This window comes from Pteropus alecto, unplaced genomic scaffold, assembly GCF_000325575.1.
Source record: "Pteropus alecto unplaced genomic scaffold, ASM32557v1 scaffold86, whole genome shotgun sequence".
Lineage (NCBI taxonomy): Eukaryota > Metazoa > Chordata > Mammalia > Chiroptera > Pteropodidae > Pteropus > Pteropus alecto.
Window position 1 is genome coordinate 10,735,052 of NW_006442109.1, and position 26,818 is coordinate 10,761,869.

The 26,818-nt window shown below is 36.5% G+C and overlaps 1 protein-coding gene and 1 pseudogene across 2 annotated transcripts in view; both read right to left on the reverse strand.

Moving 5' to 3' along the window:
* The window catches only part of ZNF609 (zinc finger protein 609), a 167,872-nt gene that overhangs the window by 122,620 nt on the left and 18,434 nt on the right, over positions 1–26,818 (reverse strand). The window lies entirely within an intron of this gene.
* On the reverse strand, positions 14,120–15,816 carry LOC102882922 (annotated as a pseudogene).

Consider the following 26,818-nt stretch of genomic DNA (forward strand, 5'->3'; position numbering starts at 1 on the left):
GAGAATATTTTTAAGAGGAATCATTCACAGGACTTGGAACTTTTAGAATAAATGAAAAGGGAGAGTCCAGCTTCAGCAATTGAGTGGATGTTGCATTAAGCAACATTAAGATATGAAATATCAATAGATAATCAGGTTTAGTAGAAAGATAAGAACCATTTTAGACATGCTGATTAAAATATAATGAGTATTGGACTACAATGCACAGAATCTTGAAAGTTGATGATATTTAAATCCTACTTCAGTACTGAAGGGCTGAAGCTCCATTTGATGACGGGAGAAAATAACAAAGAAATCTCAAGTCAGAAAGAAAATTTCAGAAAAAATGGTTTAAATCTCATAGTTGAACCTGGAAGAGGTTGTCATTTCTGCTTCTCTCTCTCACAATAACTACTTATAAAACGAGTCTATTAAATTTAAGCAAAATTATATTTTTAACTTTGTCCAAGAGGCGTACAAATATTGTAAGGCAAGTTTAAAGATTGGTTTTAGACAGTTTTCTAAGCTTCCCTACTTTCACACAATATAGCTAATTAATTAATACTGAGGAATAGGTTCTGGACTCAATTATCACAAAAGGACCCAAACTGAAGAGAAGAAAAGTCTCAGTTCCATAAACAGTAGGACTCAAAAGGCAAGAGCAAAGAGAAGAGATTGCACCTGGATAACAATCCTCTTTCCATAAAATTGGTTATATTCCCAGTGTAATTCATTTGCAATGTTTTACTCTGCCAATTACCCTCCTTCAAGGGAAATGCAACTCTTTTCCCTTTTTCCATATATCCTATTTGGTGGAGAAGAGGAAGGGAACTAACATGGACTTTGTTTTGCTGCTAGACTTGAATTTTTCATCTATATTTAAAAAAATGATCTGTTTTCATGACGATTAATGGCCTATTCCTGATTACTAAACACAAGGCCACCAAAAACTGACAAAAAGTTGTATTAATGTTCCATTACTTTAAATTAGAGTCGCTTTTGACCAATGCTTCCTCTCTCCAGCCTTTAAATCCTCAAAGTCCTGGCTATTCCTACTTCTCTAAGAACAGATGCTCTAGGGAATAAGAGAAGATGAGGATGGGGAAAACGGGAGAAAAGAATCTTTTCTCTAATGTATTATAAAGCACAGGATAGATGCAGAGAACTAGCTAGCATCATAAACCAGGGGCAATAAAAATCCTCACTGTTCAGACAAAATTTGTTTAAATTAAACTCTCTAGCCTCTGCCTATAAGCCGAATTTACTAAATAAACTCTACGATAAACCAGTGTATGACCTAAAGCAAAAGCCTGAAATATTTTGGTGAAGTCACCAAAATTTCCCAAAATCTTTAAATGCCAAGATGATAATATCTTACAGTCATATGCTGACTGTCAAATAGCTTAAAGGTCTAACAGCAGCTCCCAACATACTTTCTGAACACCTCAACACTAGAAATTTCTGAGGGAACTCTAATCCAGCTGAATTTTTCTTTAACTTCCTAATGTAATAGGGAAGGAGATGAACCTCCCCAGAACACGACTCTATTCCCAGTGAGGGCGATATTACCCGAGGGGGCAACAAAACCCCTAAGATAGTATGACAGTTTGGGTTCCACCAAAGGCCAACAGTACAGAGATATACAACATACATCTGATATTAAAATTTCATGAAAGGGAGGCAATTAGGGGGAAATGTCTAAAAAGTCTCCTTAGGAAACGTTAATGAAGAAAAAGACTGAGAAACACTGTTTAAGATCAGAGGTCCACAAACCTTTTCTGCAAAGGGCCAAATAGTAAATATTTTAGGCTCTGAAGGCTGTACGGTTTGTCACTACTCAACTCTGCCACTATAATATGAAAACAGCCATAGATGACACATAAAAGAATGAGCGTGGCTGTGTTTCAACAAAATTTTATTTATGGACAATAAAATTTTAATTTCAGATAATTTTCACGTTTTTTTTAAACCCATTTAAAAATGTAAAAATCGGCCCAAACATCCATCAACTAACAAATACATAAAATGTGGTATATCCATATGATGGAATATTATTTGGGAATAAAAAGGAATGAAGTATTAAATCATGCTACAATATGCATGACCCTTAAAAACATTATGCTAAGTGGAAGAAGCTAGTCACAAAAAATTTCATATAATTCCATTTATATGAAATGTCCATAATAGAAAAATTTATAGAGACAGAAAGTAGATTAGTGATTACCTTGGGCTACGATGGTGTATACGTGTGTGTGGGTGGTAGGGGGAGCAGTATTTGGGAAAAGGAGGAGCTGATTACTATAGTATATAAGGCTCTTTTGGGGGTGAAAAAATGTTCTGAAAATAGATATTGGCGAACCATTCAACTCTGAATATACTAAAAACCATGGAATTGCAATGCTTTAAATGGGTGAAATTTATGGTACATGAATTATATCTCAATAAAACCGTTTTTAAAAAGGGTTAACGCCATTCTTAGCTCATGGACTGTAAAAAACAGGAGGTGGCCCTGATTTAGTCTGCAGTCTGTGGTTTGCCAAACTCTGTTCTGGATATACCAGTTCAGCAAATACGATCTTCAAGGAGGAGAATATGTACTAACCTCTTAGGAATCCAACACTGATTAAAAGAGGAAAGATTTTTCATGGCCGTGCACGAAAAGCAAAGGCTACTTTGTAGGAAATGCAATATGCAATAAGAACTTACATCCAGGTTACCATGCACAATCAATAAACCAAATCAGACACTCAAACTTTAGAATGTATCGGAATCATCATGGGAGAAGCAGGAGATTTTTCAGACAGACAGATTGCTAGGCCTCATACTCCCAGAGTTTCTGAGATGGTAGGTCTGGAATAGAGATGGAAACCTGCATTTCCAACAGATTTCCATATGATGCTGATGCTGCTTCTGCTGATCTGGGGGCTACAGTCAGAATCACTGATCTAAACTAATAGACTGTAACTAGTAAAATATTTATTATAGTCATATATCAGATATAAACATCTAAGAAAAAGTGAAGATATACCTTCTTTTATTTCTTTTATTTACTCCAGTGGGTCTTGCTCTTTGGCTCCGAAAGCAGTATAACAAATATTTTCTTTCAATGTGCAATGTGGCTGTATGTAGTCATAAAACCTCCTCCTCCTTCCTTAAAACTGAAGCTGACTATTCATAAACCATCAGAGCCCTAGGTACTTTTTTTTGGACACGGGTACATGGACAAAGCTCTTAGTGTTTTTCAGAGGCTCACTAACATCATTTTCAAAGGAAGTCTAGGCAGCAAAAGGTGGAGAAACAAAAACAATCTAGACCAATGAATCACAGCCCAACAGTGTTTACTTAGAGCACCTGACATGGCTTTATCTACAGAAACAAAAACCTGGGGACCAAGATCTTTCGCGCTGGGGAGTTTTGTCCAATACCCCACAGCTTTCCATCTTCCTCTACCATCATAAATTGAGTTATTAGAAAGCAGAGCAGAATCATCCATGCAGAAGAATTCCAAATAATTATGTGGATACTATCCTCAAGGAGGAGAGAGCACTTGACTCCTCACTCCTTAGGTGTGGGCTACGCATGGTGAACTCCCTCTATACAGTACAGTATTTTCAGAAAGGGGGGAAAAAAGTAACTTGACAGTATAAAAACCTGACCAACACTATCTTAGTCAGGTGATCAAGTTCAATATCAATGGTGATAAATCATGTAAACAGTATGTACCTTTAATGTAATGGGGTGAAAATGTTACTTTAACTCTGTGGTTCTTCTTCCTAAAATCTGTTAACTCCAGTCTAATCCTGAGGGAAACATCAGATAAACACCAGTTGAAGGGCATCCTACAAAATATCTGACCACTATGCCTCACAAGTGTCAATTAAGGTCATCAAAACCAAGGAAAATCTGAAAAACTGTCACGGTCAAGAAGAGTTTGAGGAGACATGATAACTAAACGTAATGTCTCCTGGATGGGATCCTGAAACAGAAAAAGGGCATTTGGCAAAAACTGAGAAAATCTGAATAAAGTATGGATAACTTTAAAATAACATCTTAATATCAATTCAGTAATAATAACAAATGTACCATAAGATGTTATAACAGTGGAATATGGGTATGGAATATATGGGAACTTGTCTCAATTTTTCTGTAAATCTAAAACTGTTCTAAAAACTAAAGTCTATCCCCACCCCCCAAAAAAAGGCATACCAGTAGCTTCAGGTTAGAGCTAGTGAACTGTTGGAGACTACTAGATCCTAAAACAAAAGTCTTTTCAAACGAAGCAAACACGGCAGGCTAGCTGCACAATATTTAATGTCCATAACTCTGAGCTAAAGAAAATCTTAATTCTTCTCTCAATTCCTTCCAAAGAGCATTTAAAGAAAATAATTCATTAAATCTTCAAAAAAAAAAAAAAAATAGAGAGAGCACAATTACACGATAGACACTGGAGATGCAGAGATAAATAAGAATCCCTGTCTATATCAAATAGCTCACAGATGGAGATGGGGGAGTCTGGGGAGGGGAAGGAATCAGATGTAAAATAAATTACAACAGAGTAAGACAAATCAGTGCCACAATAAAGTCTGCAAAATAATCACGGGAGCAAAGAAAGATACTCATTCGCAATATCTGTTGTAGAAGAACAGGTCTTAATTAAGCTTTACTGTTATTGAGACAAAGTCAATTATGAAAATATATTTACAAAATAAAATGAAAGAAAGCTCCAATATGCTTTGTGAGGTTTAGAATAGCTGATGGACAGATTACTGGTTATCAAGAGATTTTAGGGAGTATGAGTTTCAAAAGTATAATCACAGATCAAACAGTTTTTTAAAGGCTAAAAAAAGAGAGTTAAACCAGTAAACCAGTAAAAATAATTTTTTTAAAAAAAAATTATTGATAGCTTTCAGGAAATTTGAAAGCAAAAAAAAAGACAAAATGTCTGCTATATGAATTGAATTATTCCATCCTCCAAAGAATTAAAGGCATATCTATGTAAAATATTACATTGTAAATAAAAACATAGTATCTCAGGAGAAAAAAATATGTTTAATCAAAATAACATGAGTAGTACAAAAAGAAGTAATAGCAATTATTTGTACATATGGATGGTGATATTTAACCTTTCTGAGTAACAAATCTAAACACTAACTGTCATCTAGTCAAAGTAGCAGCAGTTATATATCCAAATCGAAGCATAGGAGTAAACAATTCTGTACTAAAATAGGCAAGCTAGATTTGGTAAAGAAAAAATTCTAGCAGCTCTCTCACAATTCATCCATCATTTTAAAAGATCTGCATGGCAGACGCTGGGGATACGCACAGAAGCTGAGTCTAATAAACAGGAAACAGACATGAGAACAACTGAATGTAATAAAATGTTATGGATGCTAAATACTGCCATGAAGAGTTTAAAGGAAAGATGCCAGGGTAGGCATGGGGTGGAATGGCACAAAGTCAGAAAAGGTTTTGTTGAAGAGGTATTCTTAAGCATGTGGAATGATAAAAATGAATAGCACAGAAAAAAAGATAGTGAGAGGAAAAAGAACAAATAAAATTAAAATACAACTCTACCCTAAGACAGCCTTAGTTCGATTTATCACTCCAAACACTGTTCTAAAACAGAGGTGAAAAGAAAAGTTTACATGAATACATATCAAAAACAAAAAAGGAGATGTCAGTCAAATTGGATCACTGGGATTTATTTTCCTAAAAGTAAATGCAAAATATAGGTATGGTAGATTACCAAAAAAAAAAAAAAAAAAAAAAGTCACAATTTCTTCCTCTCCCTGAATCCACCTACTTGCAATTCTCTCATCAAATGATGAAATTCTACTTCTTTGCTACTTGAACCTGTGCTGGCTTTGTGACTTGCTTTGACCTACAGAAAGTGGAGGAAGAAGAGTATTGCTAGTTCTCTGCCTGAGCTTCAAGAAGATTGGCACACACACCCCACTCCCTCTTGGGGAAGAAGACGATCATGTGAATAATCCTTAATACGGCCTGCTAGAGAATGCAAAACCACATGGAGAAGGTCTCAACCAAGGTAAGCCAAGTTGGGCACAGATGATTAGAACCATGTAACAAAATCCAGCCTAAACTGCTAACCCTTAGAATAATTTTTAAAAAAAGCTAAGTAAATAGTGGTTGTTTTAAACCATTAAATTGGAGTGCTTATTATACAGCAAAAACTGAGGTAATGAGTTTGGAAAATATGTGGACAGATAAATTTTTAAATTAAAAGGTATATATTATGGAATTTCGGAAGCAGAGAACTGATAAAAATTCTCAGATTTCCTCATCAGTATATTTCAGAAAATGTCCAGAGCCCCTACAATGTTAAAAAAAAAAAATGGGTAAGAGGTGATCTGCAAAAGTATGAATGCTCAAATATTAATCAACAGTAGAATGGTTAAATAAATTGTGGTATGTAGTCTCACAATATCGTCTCATAATGAACTACCATGGGGCAATGACAGTGAACAAACTTCAAATGTATACAATTACGTGTATGACTCTCATGGGTTCAAAAGTGTATGACTCCCCATTTATATAAAAATTAAAAACAGGCAAAACTAATGTATACTGTTAGGAGTCAGCATAGTGGTTAGCCTCAGAGGGCTTGTGACTACAAGATAGCACAAGGAAAGTTTCCAGAGGTTAGTAATGTTGTTTCTTTCTTTCTTTTTTTTATTTAGTAATGTTTCTTGATCTGGGTGCTGGTTACATGAGTGTATTCAAATTATGAAAATTCACTGAGCTGTAAGTTTATAAGTAGTGTACTTTTTGCATGTATAATAAAATGTTGTTTAAAAGTACATATTATTCTATGTAATTAGTAATTATTACCTTTGCTTATTTACTTATATATTATTATACTTCCTGAATGTTATTAAAAACTTAAGACATACATAAATATTGAAATAGTATATACTGCTGTACTTTGATTGGCATCTCTACCACTGATCTGTCTTTCAGCTCAACATCTCTTAGTCAAAATACACAGCTGTTCTTTTTACCCCTTCCTAGTGCAAATACAACCACCTAGCAAACCTAAACAATTCTGGGAGAAAAATCAGGAAAACGGGAACAATCATGTCTAAGTACACATGTATATGAATCTCCTATAGCCTTCCTTGGAATCAGAGTCTTTTACCCTTCTTGCTATTTTCTTGAAGCAGTTAACTGATATATGCAGACTGGGGATAGGGTTTCAGGCAGTTCATTTGTATACAACTAAAAGTAGTTTCTCCTTTAAAAATGAACAATCTGAAATACAAAAAAATCTACCTAGAGTTTGTGGGCAGATGGTAAGAAAGACTGAGGAGAGGAAACAGGATAGTGATTGAAAAAACTGAGTACACAGGGATTCTCTCTTACAGCAAGGATCTGAGGGGCTCTCCATAGGATAATCCCAATGGCCAAATTCAAAGTACTAATTACTTATGTGTATTTCATTTAAATATACTCATTCAATATTCTCATATATATTCATATATATTTTGGATTTTATTATTACCATTCCAAAGGTTATTATTCCTTGAGTTTTCTTCTTCTTTATTTACTCAAATACTCATGCACTTTAGGGTGAAGAAATGTGAGATAGCACTGAGAAGACCTGCTTAAACCACCAACAGAGGTGCAGACATCTATACAACAACTAATGATGTGGTCTATGACAAGTTTTTCTATTGCTGTTATTCTAGGGGGAAAAAAAACAAGCCAATAATGTTATATTTGTGAAGCTTACATAAGTCCCAATATTTCTTTTTGTGTTTTGGATTAAATGAGAACAGAAAACAATCTCACCATCTATTAAGCCCAGACCCGAAACTTGAGTAAATGAAGAAATACACTATGCTCTTAGGTGATAAGCCAATATTATATAAAGGTAATGCAATAGTCTATTACGTTATAAAGATCATTTCTCTCTCAAATTAAATATACAAAGTCAGTGTCATTCCAATCAATAGCCGAATTTTACTTTGGGAAGAATATAATAAAACATTTTTAGAGCTAGTATAGAAAATAGGAACATGAGGACAATTTTGTCCTGTTACAATAGCCTAACATGGCACTTACTATGTTACATACCATTAAAAGAGCTTTAGATATATTAATGCATTTAATTCTCACAATAACCCTAGAATGTATGTAATAATTAGGTAATAATAAAAAAATGTAAAACGTATTTAAAATAATCCTCATTTTACAGATGATACTGAGGTCTAGAGAATTTACATAACTCACACTAAGTCATCTAGCTGATAAATGATGGGGCTAGCATTCAACTAGTCTAACCCCTGAGTTAATAAGCTCTTAACTATCAGGTATGACTCCTCATAGACATTACGATATTTCACAGGCCCATACTTATCATTAAAAGTATGATATGATATAATAGGTGGCTGGACTGACAAGAAAGCCCAACAAGACACCCAAATATATATGACAATTTAGATTATGTTAAGATGGCATCTCGAATCAATGAAAAACTATGAATAATTTTCAGTAAATGATGTAAAGACAACTGGTTGTCCAAGTGGGTGTTTAAAACAGAATGTTAGATTCTTACAGCACACCAAAATAAATATCAAATGGTTTTAAAAAACTAAATTCAAAACCAAAATACTTAGAGTAAACAAAAATACAGGTTAATATTTTTATAATCTTGGAATAAGGATATTCTTTTTAAGTTACACATAAAATTCAGAAGTCATGAAAACAGACCAGCAGGTTTCATTCAATAGAAATTTCTGTAAGACTAAAAACACAAAAATTAACTTTAAAAAAAAATGTCCATTTTCCCCATAGTGAAATTCCTATCAAAATTCTAGCAAGGTTTTCTTGAAGATATAGGTAAGCTAATTCTAAAATCTATATGGAAAGGCATTGGCCTAAGAATAATTAAAACAATCTTGACCCAAAAAAATAAAGTGGGAAGAATCACTCTACCCTATATTAAGGCTGATTAAATAGCTACAGTAATCAGACAATGTGGTATTGGCAGAAGGTTGACACATAGATCAATGGAACAGAGCAGAGAACCAAGAAACAGACATATAAGAGTTCGCTCCAATGATTTTTGACAAAGGCGCAAAAGCAATTCAATGGAGAAAGGACAGCCTTTTCAACAAATGGTGCCGGAACAACTGTACAAACATAGGCATACATACAAAAAATGCACCTCAATCTAATCTTCACATCTTCTATAAAAGTTAGCTCAAAATGGATCATAAACTGAAGTGTACAACATATATAAAACTATAAAACTTTTAAAAGAAACATAGGAGAAAATCTTCAGGATCTAGGGCTAGGCAAAGAGTTCTTGGGGCTTGACAGCAAAAATACAATCTATAAAAGGAAAAATTGATAATTGGACCTTACCAAAACTAAAAACGTTTGTTCTGTGAAGAGGATGAAACTCATATGAAGAGTATGAAAAGATAAGCTACATATTGGGAGAAAATATTTGCAACCATATATATCATAAAGAACTGGATCTAGAATATATAAAGAACTCAAAAAACAACAGTAAAGAATTAAAAAATGGGCAAAAGACATTCAGAGACATTTCACTAAAGAGGTTATACAGATGACAAATAAGTACATGAAAATATCTTCAACATTGTTAGTCATTAGGGAAATGCAAATTAAAACCACAACTACTAACCTATCAGAATGGCTAAAATAAAAAATAATAACCCTAAATACTGCCATGGATTCAAAGAAAATGGATCTCTCATGCACTCCTGGTAGGAATGTAAAATGGTACAGCCATTCTGAAAAATAATTTGGCAGTTTCTTAAACACTAAACACACAATTACCATATGACCCAGTAATTACACTCTTGGGCATTTATTCCAGAGAAATGAAAACTTACATGTTTTCACAAAAACCTGTATATGAATGTTCATAGCCATTTTTTTCATAATAGCCTCAAACAGGTGATTGGTTTAACAAACTGTGGCACATATACACTCATGCCGTAGGAACTCAGCAATAAAAAGGAATGAACTATTGATAAACGCCATAACCTGAGTGAATCTCCAGAGAATTCCGCTGATTGAAAAAAGGTAATTCCAAAAGGTTATGTACTGTGCGATTCCATTTATGTAACATTTTTTATATGACAAAATTTTAGAAATGGATAACAGATTAGTAGTTGCCTGGGATCCATGGGGGGTGGTGTACAAAGAGGGAGGTGGCTATGGTGTAAAAGGACAACACCAGGGATCCCTGCAGTGATGGAATTGTTCAGAATCTTGACCATGGTGGCGGATAGACAAAACTACATATGTGATAAGATTGTATAGAGTTACATGCACATGCACATGCACACACACACACACGCATGCACGCACGCACGCACAAAGTAAAATGGCAAATCTGAATAAGATTGGTGGATTGTATCAATGTCAATATCCTCATTGTGATATACTAGTTTTGTAATATGTTACTATTGGGGGAAAGTATAAAAAGGAATCTTTGTATTATTTCTTACAACTGCATGTGACTCTACAATTATCTCAATAAAAATGTCAATTAAAAACAAGGTACAGACAAATGACAGACAAGAAAACAGCTGTAAGAAATAATATAGACAAAACCACACTGAAACTACAATAAACGATTTTCTAAAAGACTTAAACCAAAAAAGGAAAGAGACTAACATTTTAGAATCTAGAAAACAAATAAAAGAAAGGTAACTAAGCTAAAAGAGCTCAGAAACTGGTAGCACCAGATAGCTCAAGGTGGAGAGGCTGGTGATTCATTCAGTATGAATAAGACTGAAAACTGTTCAAGAAGCAGTGATATCCTTAATGCCTTTTCTCACTAGGATACCCTCCCCAACTCAAGAGACTACAGGTTTATTCTCTGGAGAGGGTCGAATAGAGGATCTCCAGTCTAGCGTGCTCCAGGCATAGGAAAGGTCATGAAGACTATACCTAAAATAAAGAGATTAACTGTGGACTTAAGCATAATGGATGTTGAAGGCTGAGGCCCCAAGTCCTCTTTTTTTTCACTTGGCATAATGGATGTTGAAGGCTGAGGCCCCAAGTCCTCTTTTTTTCACTTGGCATGAAGGAAGCTGGCAGTCAGTCCTTGTCATCCAGGAGAATTAGAAGAGGGTTTTTTAAGGAATCTAATAAACCTCTGAGGAAAGACCTAAAAGATACTGATATCTAAGGTTGACCAACTTAGGCATCTCACTGTGGAGTTTACCATAAATGTGCCCTGCTGATGCACTCAGGGCTTCCAATCAATCTTTCATTACCCCATCTCAAAGATATTTAAAACATGGGCAGGCAACCAAGGAATACCAGGTATCTGAGGAAAACCTCTAACACAAAAGAGATCAAAACCAGTATTTCATAAATGAGTCAACCGAGGCTCATATTAGCTAAAAATGAGATTAGTGTTCACCACACTGCACAGCCCATCCACATGTTTCAACAAAAATTTAATGGGCCAGGTACTACTAAAGGTGCTTGGGAAACAAGGGTTAACAAACCAAACAAAAAAAAATATCTTTGCTGATAGAGATTATATTCTAGCAGATAGAGTCAGACAATAATGATAAACATAATAATTGAGTACACACTTAGTAAATTAGAAGGAGATGAGGAGATTAGTACTTTGAGAAAAAACGATGGGGCAGAGTAAAGGAGTGAAGTGGGTGGTGCAGAGGCAGTTGTAAACTTAAAGTAGGGTGACGTTTTAGTAAAAACTTGGAAATGAGAGAGTTGACAGTGCTGTTACCTGTGAAAAGAGAATTCTAGAAGCTGGAATTTTCCATTTAAGAGCCCCAAGGCAAGAGGAGCAGGCTGAGATGATCAAGGAAAAGCAGAGTCCAGTATGGCCGGAGAGGAGTGAGAGAGGGGGAAACAGGAGATCAGACAGGCCACAAAAGTATGGCAGGGAGGACCACAGATCAAGTAGGGCCTTAGAGGCCACTGGCTTTTTCTCTGAATGAAATGGAGGGCCAATGGAGGGTTCTGAGGAAAGGAGTGATGACTGAATAAGTTTTAAAAGAATAACTATGGCTGGTGTGTTGAGACTGCGTGGCAGCGAGGAACACCCATAAAGAGAGATAGAGTAAAGTCTCTCAGAATTTTAGAACTGATTGATGGACCTCGAAATAATCATGCTAAGCGAAATAATCCAAACAGAAAAGGTTGAAAATCACATGATATCACATATGTGGGATATAAACCTAAAAGCAACAAATGAACAGGACAAACAGAGACTCATGGACATGGACTATAGACTAGTGGTTACCAGAGGTTGGGGGTGGGGTGGGGGGAGGTAGACAGGGTAAAGGGGGTCAAATCTGTGGTGACAGAAAGAAATCTAACTAATGGGAGGTGAACACACAGTGTAAATATATATATATATGCCTTACTGTTAAAGTGTACAGCTGAAACTTATTGGATTTCATTAACCAATGTCACCATAAAAAAATTAATTAATTAAAAAAAAAGAAAAAGAACTTTAGAACTGACAAGGGCCTTGGGAATAATTTTTTCCAAGTCTTTCATTTCAGAGATAAGGAAACTGAAATCCAGGAAATTGTGTTTTCCAAAGTCATGTATTAATGTCTGGAATAATCCATTTTGTATTTGTGTAGCCTTTTCAGTGCTTTCAAGTTTATCATCTTATCTTGTGCTCAACGATCCTCTGGGCAGTTCATAGGGTACCTGATGGCTGACATTCATTTACAAGACAGCTGGCCAAAATTAAAGACCAGGTCTAAAATATTCTCTCTCAAACTCAATATAAAGCTATTAACTGTCTATACAAGAGTGAGTCTGAAATTGTATCTATAATCTCACAAAATGCTAAATAACCTAACTAATTAAGATCTTCAAGTAACAGAAATGACTCACTTTTACATGATCTAATCCTATGGCTCTACAGCAGAGCCAAGGCTACCAAATGTAGCTCGTGTGTATCAGGTAGTGTGATATACAGTACAAATTAGGAAAAGAGTCAGTAATTCTGAGGCAAATGGAAAATACCAATTTTGTTCTCCATGATACTACGTGCTCAGGTCTCTTCCTTTTCCCTTTCTTTCCTCCCCAGTTTCATCCTATTAAGGTCTTTCTCAGGTTAGAGAGCAACTGGTAAACAACTAATTCCCACTGGATAGCTGTTGATAATTGCACAAGGCATTACCTCTCTCCAGGGGTATGTGTGCTTGAATAGGAAATTCAAAATCTTCAAATCCCAAAAAAATTGTAGCAAGTTAGCATGGAATATTATTTTAAAGACAACTAAAGAAAAAAAAAATAGATAAATTAGACTTCATAAAAATTTAAAACCTTTGTGCTTTGAAGGACACTATCAAGAAATTGATAAGACAAGCCATACAAATGAGAAAAAATATTTGACAATCACATATCTGTTAAGAGACTAGTATCCAAAAATATGTAAAGACTCTTATAACTCAATAACAAAAAGGCAAACAACCCAATTAAAATATGGGCAAAGAATCTGAATCGATATATCTCCAAAGAAGATATGCACATAGCCAATAAGCACATGAAAAGATGCTCTGAATCATTAGTCATTAGTGAAATGCAAATCAAAACTATAATGAGATACCTAGGATGGCTATTATCAAAAAATGGACAATAACAAGTGTCGACGAGGATATGGAGAAATTAGAATCTTTGTACATTTCTGGTGAGAATGTGAAATAGTGCTGCAATTCCAGGAAAATGGTAGTTCCTCTAAAAGTTAAACATCAAGCTATCATATGACCCAGCAATTACACTCTTAGGTATATTCCCAAGAGAACCAAATGCATGCTCACACAAAAATTTGTACATGAATGTTTATAGCAACACTATTCATACTTGCCAAAAAGTGGAAACAACTCAAATGTCTAACAATAAGGAATGGATAAACAAATGTGGCATATCTCTGTAATGGACTATTATTCAGCCATAAAAAGGAATTATGCGCTGATACATGCTATAGCATGGATGAATCTTTAAAATACTATGGTAAGTGAAAAGAGTCAGACACAAAAAGGTCACATACTGTATGATTCCGTTTATATGAAATGTGCACAATAAGCAAATTCATAGAGAGAGAAAGCAGATTAGTGGTTGGCAGGGCCTGAGAGAAAAGAACCGTGATAGTGGTGGGGGTGGGGGTGGGGGAGGTATGTGACTGCTAATGGGTCCAAAGGTTTCTTTTCGGGGGAATGAAAATATTGTGGAATTAAATAATAGTGATAGTTGCACAATTCTGTGACTATACTACAAAACCACTGAATTGTACACTTTAAAAAAGGAAATGTGAATATCTTAATTTTTAAAAATTTGTATTAGAAAAAAAATCTCCATTATATAACCTGTTTAGCTCACCTCTCCCCCTTAAATTCTCCTGTTATCTATCAGTCATTAGTGGGTTCTGGAAACAATTATTTTCTACTTTTTGACAATTAATAAGGAAAGGCAGGACCATAAAGCCATCTGATAAACAAGCAAAAAGCAGAAAATCTGCTCACGGCTTAGGCCACCAGACATCATTTCCAACCTTCCATTCATATGAAATTTAAGTTAATCACATGGAGGATTTTCCTAGATGTCTTTAAATTCTTCAGCCAGGCTCTTGGTCAAAGCCTACTATTAGGCAGTCAATCTTGATTTGATTTCTTCAAACCACAGTGCTAACAACAGTTCCAAAAATTAGTCTCAGCTGCTAGAGCAATTATTTTGACTGGAAACTCCTTCTGTCCTATTATATGGAATCCATATCAAATGAAAAGAAAATCTACAAAATAACCTATCAGTGTAGAATGCATACTTTTAGAGAATATAAATTGAAATATACCCAGTTAGTATCTCTCCCCATTTCTGTCCTGTCGAAAGGTCATAAAGGCATACAGTATGAAGGAAGGTTTCTTTGGGGAATGGCTACAGCTGATATTGCCAATGTCAAAGAGTACTTTTTAGACACCAGTCTCTGGTAGTCCTGCCTAGTATTTTTTTTTTTCTTTTTTTTTGCAATTAATCATGCTATATTTAGCTTTAATTAGGTACAAAGACTTTTCCATTCATGTCACCTAGAGATCATTTCACCCGCTCTGTTTGGCTGCCAGTCTCTTGTCTCTCCCTTCAGCAATAGTGAGGTGGATACCCTTGGCGCAGGGAAGAGGAATCCATGGTTTGCTGCCTTTGCCAATAACGAATATGTTGGAGAGCTGGGTGACAAAGCTGTTGCCAATGACATCTTTTACATGAACCACATCAAAAGAGCCTGGGTGTCCCTGTTGGTGATCACACCAATTCTTCCCAAGTTAGCACCTATGATTACCATACACAGGTTACCAGTGTCAAACTTGATGAAATCAGTAATTGTGCCAGTCTACAAATCTGAATGGTCTCACTCACTATGACAAGGGGATCACGGTAGCATGGATGGCGCGAGCATCATGCGTCACCAGTTGAGGGGGATTCCTTCTATGTGCACAAAGGTCTTCCTCACTTTGCACAATTTGTACTTGGCCTCCTCAGGTGTAATCCGATGAACGTCACAGATCAGAAGGAAATTCTCTCTGGTCTTGTCAATGTTGATGAAATCCATCAAACCAGCAGGGTAGGTTACATCAGTCCAGACCTTGCCATCAGTCTTGATAAACTGCTGCATGCAGATCTTCTTTACTTCCATCTCCAGTTAGGGCATACTTCAGTCTGCTCCTTAGGAAAATGATGAGAGGCAGACACTATTTCAGCTTGGGGTCTGGTAGATGACAGTTTATCCAGCAACCAATGCTTTGGAGCTGCTAAGCACTTCAGATGCTTCTTGGGACCACAAGCCATGGCTGTGCTGGGTGTGGAAAGAGGGTGTCCCTGCCTCATTTTAACAGTGAAGAAATCCAAAAAGCATTTCTCTACTAGGCCAAGATTTCCATTTTCTTTACCACAAACCTCTTACGAGTTAAATGAAAATCTAAATTTCTATGCGAACATGTAATAAGCTGAATCTCCAGACTAGTCAATAAAAATCCAAATAGAAAATTACACAGAAAAAGATTTGTTTCTGTACAATCGCCTTAACTGAAAAGTTATTCTAAGGGAAAACAGTCCCTATAGCTCAGTTTGTCTCAAGACTCCATGAAAGACAGCCCTTTTCTTTTATGCAACAAGAAATCTTCTAAGACTTTCTTGACCAAGTTCATTAATAACAGCAAATTATGTTAGTGGACACCACAGAAAACTCCTTCCAAAAGGTGGAAAGCAAGTCAACATTTAGCCTTTAAAAACAGCAAAATCATTCCCCCCACACATTCATTCATCATTACTAATTTAAAAAACAAACACCCGGAATTCTAAAGATAATCACAGATGAAGATAATAACTTGGCTTGAGAAGGTTATAAAAACTTAAATATAGAAAGAAGATATAGTAGTTTCATACTCCAGGATGAGATTTCATCAAATGTTATAAAATCTAGCCAAGAAGGGCCGGACCAGTTCTCAAATGGGAAAAATAAAGATGCTTAAGGGAACAGGGCTGAGATTCATGAGGTATATATAGATCATGCCCAAGCCAATCCTGAATCAATAATCTCAGCCAGTTCCACAACATTAAAAAAATTCTTCTGTTAAGAGAATATGGTAGAATTAAATATGATTTTTTTTCTCTTTCTACATTTTCCAAATTCTTTATAATAAAGCACTTATTACTTTTATGATATTTAAAATTTTTTTTTAAAGTATTTATAGTAGGTTTCAACACCTGAATGCTGAGGCTTCACCTGTATAAAATAATCTCAAAGAAACAGAAGATCAAGTGGACTAGGTGCACAATTCACAAGGTCAAGACTGTTTCATGTGCCAAGTAGACAGTTTGCCCCGAGGGCATCAGAGATAACAATGCTTGTACTTTGCTCCAATCTTTTCTCTGACAAAACAGGCTTTTGTCTACAGTCACCAGATGCCTCAGCAAGTGCTTTAGCCAAGTGCTTTAGCCAAGTGCCAGAGGCTCAGAGCCTAGATTACACAGCTGAAGTTTGGTACTCCTATACAGGGATTAAGAAACAATCACCTGCCCACAACTCTATTGAGCAAGCTTTGGCAGCAGCCAGGGCTAGTAAAGAATAATAAGGGGACAGGGGCCCACAGGCACAGTTGCATCTCTTTCCCATACCAGTGCTCTGTCTTCAGATGGCTCACTCTGCTGCCAATTTCAGGTCTTACTGGTCTCCTTGGTTAGCCACCATGGCTGTCTACCCTCTTTAACAAACCATGCTGGCAATGATGGTATTTTAGTAAAACTTAAACACTACCAAATAAACTGAGGGCACCCTGCTTAGGGCACTTTCACAAAAGTTATGAGTCTGGATTCTACCTAGTTAAATCCCTTCTGGCTTTCATTTTGGGACCAGAATATTAATAGGTTGTCCTAGAAAAGTTGTAAAACACTCAAGATCCAACCATTTCCTGTACCTTGAAATGTTAATACTAAGGCGGGGGGGGGGGGCAGAAAAAATAAAACAAGAAAAAGAAGGGGGGAAAAAACCTTTCTCTCAGGGCAAGGCCCAGACTCTAGAGACCAGGTCCGAGCCGCCTCCCTGCTCCATTTCCAGCCACACTATCGCCAAAGCCAACAACAATCCTTCTACTTACAGAACCTTCCAAACATTTCTTTCCTCAGCCAACTCTGGAGCCAGGATGAGAGACTCTGTTGGCACATGCCAGTTCTTGTTTATGAGCTCGTTACCACCTCAAAGGCTGCTTGGCCCAAGGCCTGCCCTCTCTTTAAAGGATCTTTCAAACTTCAAAATGGGACCTTTTCTTGGACTCCTCTCAAGACACTGAGGTGGGTTACTTAACCTACTGCCTCCAGCCTGGGTCCTACCCAAGGACTTCTTTGCGGACTATATTCTTAGGGAACAGTCAAATTCATCCAACATGAAAGGACATTTTACCCACACATACAAAGTAGAAAAAGACTGAAAGATTTTATGTTCAAGATAAAAGCAAATACTTTCTGAAGTAACAAAGAAAGGGGTCACAAGAAGTGACCAAAATGAGATGATCTTCTCCAATGCTGTCACAGTATACCAAGAGAGGGGGATGGAAGACACCTGTTTTGTTGATAATTAAACTCTGTCATATGCCCAGAGTTTCTTTCTGAAATTCTGTAATAGAAATTTTCCTAAGGTTGACTTTCACACTCTATTGGCTAGGAGTTGAAAAGAGACATTTGGAAGCCAGATTTTCAGGCTATTTTTTGCTCTTTTTCATCCTACTATGAACCCCTTCCTCCCCTAAATTCCACCTTACCTTTTAGGGATTGAGAGAGAAGAATGAAAACCTAGACATACTTAGATGTAGTTACAGGTTAGTGCCTTGTTCTCTAACTGCCTTTGGTGAAAAAAGGATTAAAAAAAAACTTTTTTGGAAACATAAGATTAACAACAGAGAACAATGTATATATTTAAAACTCACTGCATTTTCATAAACATACACTGCTATGTAATACCCACATCAAGAAATAGTTTCTTAGCAAATGGTTCTGAAATGGAGATTTTGCCCCTTGGGGGACATTTGGCAATGTCTGGAGACATTTCCAATTGTCTCAACTTGGGAGGAATGCTACTGGCATCTAATGGGTAAAGGCAAGGATGCTGCTAAACACCTTAGAATACACGGGCCAGCCCCCACAAGAATTACCAGCCCCAAATACCAAAGGCACTGGTGTTAAAAAAAAAAAAAAGTAAACAAACCCCTGGATTATAACAGTTCAGAAACTCTCCTTGTACTTCTTTTCCAGAAAAGACTTTTACTACTAAAATACAAAACTCTTTTGCTCTAGCACAATGCAAAACTCTTCTGCTCTAGCAGAAAAGCTGTTGTTAACAAGATGCCATAAGGAGGTGGAACAGATCACAGATGAAAAACTCACCTTGAAAAACAGAGAAGCAGCGAAATAAAACAGAACAAACATTTGTTGCTGACCTACAACTACTAGACCACCATATACTATGCACTTACAGTGTACTTTTAATCCATAAAAAAGGAAGAAAAGGTTCAGAGAGGTAGGTCATTTGCAAGATTCCACATCAATTAAGTGGCAGTGCTGGGATTCAAACACAGGTCTCATCACAAAGTCTGCTTTCATTTTAATTCCATTATGGAAGTTGAGAATATTTTAGAAGCAGTGAAAAGTAGGAAAAATATAAGAAGTGGTTAAAGTGAAAAGCAAAGATTACTTTTTTATTATTTGTAAGTAGCTTGAGAATCTTTAGATTTCCAGTTCTTCTCATGACCTCCAGACCTTAAGGGACATTTCATTTCCACTTGGTTGTTCATTCAATTCTCTCCTCCAAATTAACTATTATTCATCCTTCAGATATTTACTCAAACTTCTTCATGAATATTTTCTCTGACTCCCACCCTGTTACACATGTGATTATTTGAGTCCATTCTGTCTCTCCTATTAGACGGTATGCCCCATTGGACTTATTCAGTAGCCAGCAAGATGAACTTTGGAAATGGTTCTGAAAGATACAGAAATGTATAAGCAGAATAAATGCAATGAAAGGAACCACCCTAAGATAAGATCAACATAAGAATATTTAAGAAAAGATAACTTTTAGTAAGTGAGCACCACAGTAAGATCTAAGGTTCCTTTAAAAACATCATGTTTGGTCTACAGCCATGCCCTGAACAAGCCCAATCCCTTCTGATCTCGGAAGCTAAGCCTGGTTAGTACTTGGATGGGAGACTATCTAGAAGGCCCAGGTGCTGTAGGCATAAAAAGTAAATAAAATAAAAAATAAGAGATTGTAAGCTGACAAGGTCCTTGTAATCTGTGAGGTCGACCAAGGGTGGCCTTGCCCCGCCCCCCCCCCCAAAAAAAATACTGTGTTTGTTTGTTTCTTGGGAGGTACTACTTAAGACCAAAAACACCATCTCTTGCTATCAACTCTTAAATTACCCTAATCTCCAATTCCTAGCGAAAACCATCCCAAAAGGGCAATAAACCATTCATTTGCTGTTTTTCTTGTAAAGAGCAAGTAAACAGATGGTAGAGAAAGTGCTAAAATTTGTGTTGTTAAAAATAAAAATAAATCATCCGAGTTTATATTCAAGACTCATTCTCCAATGTTTCTAGTTCATTTCAACAAGCTTTCACCAGTATCAAAGCTCTGTGGGGGCAAAGGAATGGGAACGATTGAAATGGTATTTGCCTGGCTCTTTTCTCTGGCTCTTGGTTATTAGTTGTGAAATAGAGGTGAGGGAGAGAATGTGACTATAGAATAAAAACGAATTGAAACATCTGAAAATTTTAGTCAGATATGACTAAATATGAATATGACATTTTCAGATATGAAAATGTCACTGGGGTACATATTATTTTCCAACTATCTTCCCAGACTTTGCTCTGAATGCCACTTTACGTCACTAATCAATCCAGCAGAAGCTAGGGACAGCCCTACGTAACCTGGCTTCTAAATAAGTCCACCTTTCTTTCCTGTGTATGTGATATTTGAGGTCACCTACTTGCTTAATTCTAAGGGGGTGATTAAAGGGTTGAGAAGTGACCTTATTTTAAGCCTTTAAGTCTGCCCTATCCGCCCCTCCGCTTGCCCCCCTCCCTTTGAAAAGAAGCTCCATTTCACAAAGGCTGAGGGGCATAACTTCCTAAACCAAAAAGCTTAGAATTTCCATTCCTGGGAGCTCTGCCCTGGCCAAACTGCTTCCCAGGGAAAGGCAAAACTGTACTTTTCTTCTTTCTCAGTGATGCTGTGTTGGCCTACACCCAGAATCATTTTTACTTAGTTCTTCGACATGAAAACTTCAGTCCTTTAGCGCAATTGCAATGTTCTGCCCAAGAGCAGCCACTAGCACACAGCCAAAAGCACGGCACTGGCCCCAAGCCTTCAAGTAAGGTAAGCTATTCACAGCAGTGTCATCTCTAAGCAGTAGCTAATAGCAATTTCAAAATAGGTAAAACCTCATTGTCAATAGTACAGTGGTTTTCTTGATACAACCAATGCTTGTGCCCAGACTGTGATGAATGCCCATGGTAGAACATATAAAAATGACAACTTTTTCCTGGTTAATTATTTTCAGCTGGGGAGGAGGGGGAAATTCCTCTCTAAAACTGCATAACTAAATATAATCCCAACTGGTTAAGATAGGACCAATAACAAATGTAAAAGTGAGTTTCAGAAATAACAAAAAATAATTAAAACAATAGAATTTTTAAAAAGCACGGTTTAGATTTTAGCTGAAAGTCAGAAAAGGACAGAAACAGAGGAGTAGCTCAAAGAAATTACCAAAGGCACTGGGTCTAACTAAGAGAGAGACTAGGCTCAGAGATATTTACATTGGTAAGAAGGGAACAGCTCTGTTCTTCAGTTTCCTATAGGATGGTTCTTGTTTAATTCCAGGGTAAGACCTGAGGTTACCGTACAGAAATGACCTTATTTCTTCAGTGACCAAGGGGACCTAAAGAGAAAGAATATGTGGGTATTGTGAGGGAACATGAAAGTTAGAATTGAAAAGTAAATGCTACAAAAGAATATCATTATATTAAGCTGGATTCAACCCATGGACCTATAAATTTCCACTACAGACAGAATCTGAACCCCAAGATTTCTTCTACTGTCATAAAATACCTTTCTACACCAAATAGATAACCAGATACACACATTTAACATAATCAAATCAATGATATGTGGCTGGCAAAAAAAAAGAAAGAAACAAGAAAAACAATTTCAACGGTTTGGTCCTCAGTTACTCCACTCATTGATATATGCTTTGGAGAGAGCCACAGACAGGAGACTTGAACTGGCTTATTCACTTATCTGGTTTCCAATCCCATGTGCCTCTTATAGTGTAAGCATTTTGCCAGGGTTAGGGTAATTCTAGTATTTACAAATGCATATTTTTCATCAATACAGTGCTTATACAAGCCAGCTTTCATATGAGACCACAACTGAAGAAATAATGGTTCGTTTCAATGCTGAAGGAATTTATAAAGCCAGTATGTCAATTTCCAACATGGCATCATTCTAAGTAATTTTCAAGGGTACTTTCTGATCAAGTGCTTCATACCCTGACTTTAGAACCTGATCCTTATTTATAAGAGATGGAAAAGGACAGAAGAGATAAGAGAGACAAAAATGAAAGAATTTCTCAGCCTCTTTCTGCAATTGTAATAAGCAGTCAGCTTGTTTGATTTCAAGTCCCCACATTCTCAATCCAAGCACATATGTATAATCAAAATGAAAAATGCCTTATGGCATATTTTATCTAAAACAGACACTCCACCAGATGTTTAGAAATCTGCATACTGATGGAATTAAGATCTAGTCTAATATGGTGTATATAAATGTGTAGTTACTTTGTATGATGTCTTTCCCACATTTGCCAATTTTTTCTCCTATTCAGTGGAATATGCATCTGAAATACTCCAAAACCTAAAAAGATTGTTATAAGTATAGATTTATGTAAATTCTGAGAGCATAGGTAACACATATACCAGTACTAAAAATGACATTTTAAATTTTATTATGAGAGCTTAAGGATATGTCATTATAATTTTGCCCAAAATATATTCCATGATGTTTTTAACTACGAGTTTGCAGCATATTCAAGTATGTGTTCATCTCTGATAATAATTAGCATTCTAATTACTCTTCTTTAGGTATGTGACTTAAAATCCCAGCAGGGAAATACTTTATACTCAAAAACATTTAATTCTCTTTTTGACTTCAAAGAAATAGTATGTGTTTATATTAAAAAAAAAAAGGCAAAGAACTTAGACAAGGGACTTCTATTTCTGTGAAGGAATGCTCTTTCTTCTAAAAACAGCATGTTTAATTTGAATGTGTCCAGAAGCAGGCTCAGGAATAAGGTCTTTATTGGATGGTTGCATTATTTTATTTTGGTGTATTATAGATTTCCAGAAAATCAAGAATACCTACTGTTCAACATAAACAAAAAAAAATATTCACAAATCAGTGAGAAAAGAAACTGCCTTTGGATTACCTAAACCTGTCTTCCGCTCCCCTCTAACATACATAGAAACAGAATATTACAAGTTGCCTATATGTAGCAATTGTATCCGGTCAACAATTTTGTTGAAGTTTGCCTTAGAAATTCTGGAAGAATAATTTAAAATTTAATCAGTATCACTGATAATGGATACTCTACTTTAAAGGCTATAACTATCAGAAATTCAATAATTAATTCTCCTGATTAAGAAGATAATTAGAAGTCAGATTCGTTACAGCTCTATTCCTAAATAACTGACCCCAACACGACTGAGTAATAAAAAAGGAGAGTTGAAGGAGAATCTTGGGCATGCTATAAAACACTTGAGGATCACATGATATTTAAAGTGCAGTGTAGAGCTCCATTTGGAAATGGCAAAAAGCAAAGACAACTCTAAGAGTTCCCCTGGCTCAGGCTGCAGTAACAGATTCCCAGAGGCTGTATAGTGAAGCTAAAATCCTTTCCACAATGGTAGTAGTTTTTAACCAAGAAGTACATTAAAAGCACCTGCTGAAGTTTTAAAAAAAAATATGTACATGCTTGGGTCCCCAGCCCTAAAAATTTTACTCCAGTAGAGCACTTTTACTTTGTAAAAGCTCCAGAAGTGATTCTGATATGCACCTCTAGTTGAGAAGCCTTAGCACCAAGAGACTCTTCATTCAGCCAGAATGTTAATTTTCTCTAACCTCATGCTACTTTTTGCTTGGTGTTTGGTGAATATGTACACCTTTCTGTAATACTCTCTGTACCTTTCACTAAGATTTGATTCAGTGCAGAGCAAAGTACTCAACATTGGAAGAAACATATCAAATAGGAAATATCAACTCTAAGCTAGGTACCAGTTTATTAAAAACATAATGAAGAGAACCTATTACTAAACAAAAACAGAGGCAAAGAGAAGACATACATATGGCCAACAGGTACATGAAAACATGCTCAACATCACTAATCATTAGGGAAACGCAAATCAAAACTACCATGAGATATTACTTCACACCTTTTAGAAGACATATTATCAAAAAGACAGGAAATAAAAAGTGTTGGCAAGGATGTGGAGAAAAGGGAACACTTGTGCATTGTTGGTGGGAATGTAAATTGTTGCAACCCCTATGGAAAACAGTATGGCGGTTACTCAAAAAATTAGAAACAGAATTACCATGAGATCCAGCAATTTTACTTTTGGGTATTTATCCAAAGAAAATGGAAACACTAATTCAAAAAGATATATGCAACCCCATGTTCACTGCAGTATTATTTATAATAACCAAGATATGGAAAAAAAACCTTTCTAAACTACACTTGTTGAGGATTAACAGAGGGGAAAAAAAAAACTTTCTAAACTAAAATAATCACAGAGCCATGATTCTTTAACCTGAGATCTGCCCTATACCAAAAGGCGTCCAACAAACCCTTCCAAACAAATCCAGCAGTTAAACAATACAACCCAGAACCTCAATGGCTCCAAATGTTCTGAATCAATCTTTTCTCAAGCCTTCTTAGAAGTCAGCAAGAGTGAGAATATTAGTTATCATAAACTCATTATTTTCTAAAACCTCCAGGGGCTTAACGCTTAAAAGTCTCTAAGGATATCCTTTCCCCTTAATTTCACAATGACCTTGCACCTCATAGCTAATAACATTATAAATAGCAACACCAGCTAACATTTATTACTTACTATATGCTAGGCATTGAGCTGAATGCTTAACCTTCTTCATCTCATCTAATCTTCACAATAACCCTATGAGGTCAGTACTATTATTCACTTTCATATTCTAGATGAAAAAGAGAGGCTTAGAAAAGTTAAATAATTTGAATATCTCTTCTGCTCTCAAAGTCCCTTAGATAGTCCTTCCAATTTTAGTTTCCTGTCGGTTTGTTCATAAAAAGAAAAGATACGTCTGAATATCACTCAGGAAAAAAAAAATCATACCTACTGTCCATTTACTTTTTATCCTTTAAAGTTTTTGGTGAATTTGATCTTCACTATTAAGAGGGAAGGATGCTCTCAAATTTTGAGTGGACCTCAAATTTTAGTGTGTATTGTGATAAATGGTAGAGCTAATGTTAAAACACAAATTGCTAGGACTCAACCCTAGAGTTTCTGATTTGGAGACCTGGGATGGGGCCTGATATTCGATTTTCTAAAACTTCCCAGTTTTAGAAAACTGCTGCTGCTGCTGCTGGTATAGGGGCCAGTGCTTCATGAGACGGTAAGAGGAAGTAATCCCTTCTCTCCTTAGCTATCACCTTCTCATGTGAAAACCCTTCTCCACAGAGTACTTCCAACATGAGAAGCACTCAGGATTTAAAAACACCTCCAAAGTCTGAAAGCTAAAAGCCTTCTTCCGCCCTCCCCTCATTTCACAAAGGCATCGATGTAACCCAGGCAGTGTAAATCCAGAAAAAGAAAAATTAAGGACAGAATAATTGTAAACTGCTCAAGAAGCTCTGGCCATCCACACATTTTACATCTTCAGCCTGATAAGTGTTTCCTTTCGATCTCCTAGGGCAAGAGAAATGCCAAAAGAAAAAGGAAGTAGATTGTTTTGTAATACTTAAAAAAAGAAAAAGGACACACTTGGAAGATATAACAGAATTTTGCCCTACGAACAAAATATCTCAAAATCCTATAAATTACTCTTGTTTTGCTCTCCTTTGTCATACTATCTTGCATCTCAAAAGAGCTATTCTTCTTACCCAAGATGGACCCAAAGTCTACACTTTCTTAGGTAGCTTAAACATTGATTATGTCAAGGTCATATAAGATGAATGACTTCTGGGAATAGAATTTGTTAAAAATGTCTCCTCAGCTAGCCAGAGAAGCTTCTTACTTGGGTGGGTGCTCTCAACCATGACTAAACTGTACTGAGAGAAATATATTTTAAAATATTAATATGGCCTGGCGCCTTCCTGATGCTAATCCTTCCAGGCCCATCCCAATAGCACAACTGGGAAATTAACTGAAGAGAAAAGCAATCTTCCCTCCGCTCTCGACTTTCAGATGCTCCTCCTCTATAGCTTTGCCATGCACAGATTCATTCTATACATAATACACAGAGAAAGAACATGAGCACACACACAAATAACTCTCGGCAGGAACCAAAAATCAAAGCCTAACCCCATGGTTTTTAAGTGAGCAAGTCCAATTTCCTTCTTTGTAGCCCTTGACACATGCTGGCTGGGAGCCGTCTGGATTTTTTTCTGCCTTGTTCCTGCACCAGAAGGCTCTGCACTGCAGGTCAGGGGATGATAAGGAAATGAACAGTGTAATTTCCAAGGCCTCTGAACACGGCCCTGTCAGCAGCTCTGGAGGCGGGTTACTCAAGCATGGCTTGAAGAGTGAAAACCACAGAGAGGAGGGCTCAGACAGCCAGCAGTGGCAGGATCTCAGCTGTGTATGTCACTGCCACCTCCAACCTGAAAGCCCAAGCCCTGCTGCCTCCTTGGATGAGCTCTGCAGGTAAAAGCTCTTATGCTCAAATGGCAAGAATACAAGTTGACACAGGGGGAGGAAGATTAAGGACTAGAGCTTAGATTTTTCATGCACTCTTGTGCAGAAACAAAAACATTTAGTGTTCTTCCAGCATACATGAGATTGCACATGCTGGCAAACCCACAGTAACATCTATCCAACATATCCAGCCCCACACCAGGGATATGACCAGAAAGAACCCATTCATGTGAAATCTGAAATTCAACAGGCCACTTCAATAGCCTTTGAAGCCAATTTTGCGCCCCGCCCCCCCCCAAAAAAAACCCACTATAAATATCAGGGACTTTAGAGCACATCACCGGCATGCAAATTTCCC